This window comes from Lemur catta, chromosome 4 (genome assembly GCF_020740605.2).
Source record: "Lemur catta isolate mLemCat1 chromosome 4, mLemCat1.pri, whole genome shotgun sequence".
Taxonomy (NCBI): Eukaryota; Metazoa; Chordata; class Mammalia; order Primates; family Lemuridae; genus Lemur; species Lemur catta.
Window position 1 is genome coordinate 68,915,293 of NC_059131.1, and position 4,423 is coordinate 68,919,715.

The following is a 4,423-nucleotide window of genomic DNA, read 5'->3' on the forward strand; positions in this document are numbered from 1 at the left end:
GGCCTGCTGGGAAATGCAGTTCCCTCTTCTTCCGCCCGCCCTTGGCCCTTCGGTTTTATAGGGTCGACTTGGAACCAACACCGTAGAGTGAATGGGCCGGTTAAAACCCCACCGAGGCAGAGCGTTACGGGCCCGCCCTCTCTCTTGCACCCCACCCATGTCCCTCCTCCGCGAATGACTGCGAAGGTGGAAACTGGCTCCACGCCCAGTTCGGCGTGTGACTGCTTGGGTTCTCGTTCGCTCAACTGGGATTGGACAAGAACGTTCTTCCCAGGTTCCCTTCTAATCCCCTTGACGGCTTTCCGATCCCGTGCTGATGCCGACCCTGGGGAGGCACCCTGCCGGAGTCGTGGCTTACACGAGAAAGCAGATGTTGTTGAGCCCCAGGCTGATTGTTCTCTCTACCCAACTCTTAACGCGTGAAGGCCCATCACTGGGCCAGTCGAGCAGTGGTCGGCCCACGCTAACCTTCCCCCTCAGTCTTCTCGACTGGAGTCCTGAGCGGGGAAGGGATGGCGGGGAAGGTGGTCTCGGATGGAAAGGGTGGGGGAGGGAGGCGTCCAAGTGGGCTTACAGCCTTTGAATCTCTATGAATCACTTAACTCCCCAGAATACCGATTAATCAGAGAATGCCTGCTGATGTCTTTGAACTTCGTGTCTAAGTATGTAACAGCTGTATCGCGATATAATTTGCATACAATAAACTACACACATTTTAAGTGTATGCATTAAGTTTTGACCCGTGAATCCATCACCACCAGTAAGACAATGAATTAATCCACCAATCCCTAAAGTGTCCTCCTGCCCCTTTGAAATCCCTGCTTATTGTCAACTTCATCTTTTCCTAGTTCAGCTGGTAGTTTTCATTCCTATATTACTTTTTTTGAAAAGTGATCTTCTGTGTCTGTTTTATCTTGACATCACCAAAATCTTCCAAGGTGTGTGCAGCTGCCTTCCCTCCCTTTACGTCTCTGCCTCTTCTAAGGAACACTCTTAATTCATTCTCTCTCCCCTAGTCAAGGACTCTTAGAAGGCAGGAGAATAAAGACATTATTGTAGGCCGGGCGCGGTGGCTCACGCCTGTAATCCTAGCACTCTGGGAGGCCGAGGCAGGTGGATCGCTCGAGGTCAGGAGTTCGAGACCAGCCTGAGCAAGAGCGAGACCCGTTTCTACTAAAAATAGAAATAAATTAGCTGGCCAACTAAAATATATATAGAAAAAATTAGCCGGGCATGGTGGCGCATGCCTGTAGTCCCAGCTACTCGGGAGGCTGAGGCAGTAGGATCGCTTAAGCCCAGGAGTTTGAGGTTGCTGTGAGCTAGGCTGACACCAGGGCACTCTAGCCGGGCAACAGAGCGAGACTCTGTCTCAAAAAAAAAAAAAAAAAAAAGACATTATTGCAGATGCAATAATTTCCATCAGCATACAAACCTGCTGGAAAAGCTCTTAAAACAAAAAACAACTCACTGATCCATTGTCCCTTTTCAGCCACGATACTATTTCTCTGCTCCCCTTTAGACCATACATCTTAAGAGGATTGACCATCCTCATGGTCTCTCCACTGTTTTCAAGGTTCATCCATGTTGTAGCTTGTATCAGTACTTCATTCCCTTCATGGCTGAATAATAATCTATTATATGGACATATCACACTGTGTTTATCCTTTCACTAGTTGATGGACAATTGTGCTGTTTCCACTTTTGGTTACTATGAATAATGCTTCTAGGAATACCCAAGCACAGGTTTTTGTATGGACATGTTTCCAATTCTCTTAGGTATTATAGCTAGGAATGGACATTTCTGGGTCATATGTTTAACTTTTTGAGGTACTGTGAAAGTTTTTTCCAAAGGAGCTGTACAATTTTACATCCAATACATATTACTAGCAATATACAAAGATTCCAAATTCTCTGTATCCTTACCAGTACTTGTTATTGTCTGGTTTTTATTATGGCTATCCTAGTATATATGCAGTAGTATCTAATTGTGGTTTTGATGTGCATTTCCCTAATGACTAGTGATGCTAAGCATCTTTTCATGTGTTTATCGATCACTTGTATATTTTCTTTGAAGAAATGACTGTTTACATTGCCCATTTTAAAATTGGGTTGTCTTTTTATTGTCAAATTGTTATAATTCTTTATATAGGTTATACTAGTCTTTGTCAGATATATGATTTGCAAATATTTTCTCCATTCTGTGCATTGTCTTTTTGCTTTCTTTATGATGTCCTTTGAAGCAAACAAGTTTTTAATTTTGATGAAACGCAGTTTTTTTCTTTTGCTGTCTGTGCTTTTTGATATCACATCTAATAAAGCATTGCCTAATCCAAAGTCATGAGGATTTACACCTATGTTTTCTACTAGTAGTTTTGTAGTTTCAATCCTTATACTTAAGTCTTTGACCCACTTTGAGTAAATTTTTGTATATGGTGCAGAAAAGGCATACTTCATTTCTTTGCTTGTGGATATCCAGTTGTCCTGACACCATTTGTTGAATAGACTACTCTTTCTTCCATTGAATTGTCTTAGCCCCCTTGTCAAAAATCAACTGATCATAGATGCAAGGGTTTATTTTTGGATTCTCAAATCTATTCCTTTGATCCGTATGCCTATCCTTATGAAAATACCACCCAGTCCTGATTAATATAGGTTTGTAATAAATTTTGAAATCAGGAAGTGCACTTCCTTCAACTTTGTTCTTCTTTCTCCAGATTGCTTTGGCTATTCCTGGTCCTTTATTTTTCCATATGAATTTTAAAGTCAGCTTGTCAATTTCTGCAAAAAAGGTAGCTGAGATGTTTGATAGGAATTGTGTTCAATCTGTAGATCAATTTGGGGTCTATTTTTATCTTAACAATAGTTGTCTTTCAAACCATGAACACAGGGTGACTTACCATTTATTTAGTTAATTTCTTTCAAAGATGTTTTGCAGTTTTTGGTATACAAATGAACGTTTGTTATTTATTCCTAAGTATTTAATTCTTTTTGGTGCTGACATAAATGGAATTATTTTCTTATTTCATTTCAAATTGTTCATTTATAGCATATAGAAATACAATTGAGTTTTGCATAATGATCTTGTATCTGGCAACCTTGCTGAATTCATTTATTAGATTGAATAGATTTTGTGGATTCCTTAGGATTTTCTGTATAAAGGATCTCATCATCTGCAAAGAGAGATAGTTATACTTCTTCCTTTCCAATCTACTTGCCCACCCTCCCTTTATTCCTTCATTCCTTTAATATAATTGCTCTGTCTAGAACATTTAGTACAATGTTGGAGTGGCAAGAATGGATATCTTTGTTTTGTGCCTGATATGATGGAGAAAGCTTTAGTCTTTCACTATTAAATATGATGTAGGCTGTGGCTTTTTTCAAAGATGTCCTTCATCAAGTTGAGGAAGTATTGTATTCCTAGTTTATTCTTAGTTTGTTGAGTGTTTTTATCAAGAAAGTATTGTGTATTGTCAAATGCTTTTTCTGTGTATATTGATATGATTATGTAGTTTTATCCTTTTTTCTATTAAAATGGTATATTACATTGATTGAATTTTGTAAGTGGAACAAACTGTATTCTTCGGATAAATCCTATTTGGTCATAGTGTATCATCCTTTTTATGTGTTATTGGGTTTGGTTTGCCAGTATTTTGATTTTCCCATGTATATTTCTAAGAGATATTGGTCTGTTGTTTTTCTTCTTTGTCCAATTTTGGTATCAGAGTATTAATAGAGACCCAGTTAATTTCCAGACAGTTTTGCAAGTGTTCTCATTGCTTTTATAGAAGAGAGGATTTTCAGAGGTTCTTACTCTGCTATTCCCACTGATTTCCTCTCATGTGAATTTTTAAAAGGAATTTTTCTTCAAGTTGTGCCAAGAAGTGTTGCATGGGACAGGGGCCCATTTTCCTTTGCCTTTAGGGATTGCTATGGTTTGAATGAGTCCCCCAAAGTAAATGTGTTGGAAACTTAGTCCCCAATGCAACCGAATGGAGAGGTGGGACTTTTAAGAGGTGATTAAATCACGAGGGCTCTGCCGTCATGAATGGATTAATGATGTTATTGTTGTTGCAGGAGTGGGTTGGTTGTCTCAGAAGTAGTTTCCTGATAAAAGGATGAGTTCAGCCCCTTTCCTCTCTTACCATGTGTCTTCCTGCCATGGGATGATGCAGCAAGAAGGCCCTCACCAGATGTAGCCCCTCAATCTAGGATTTAACCATCCCTCAGAACTGTGAGCCAAATAAGTTTTATTTTCTTTATAAATTACCCAGTCTATGGTATTCTGGTATAGCAGCACAAAATGACTAAGACAGGGATACTTTGGGGAAAACTTCTGGGGCCATGGGAGAACTTTAGATTCTTTAAGGAGAAGGGACAGCTGCTGACAGCAAATGGGACCAGCCTCTAAAAGAAGTCTTCCAAA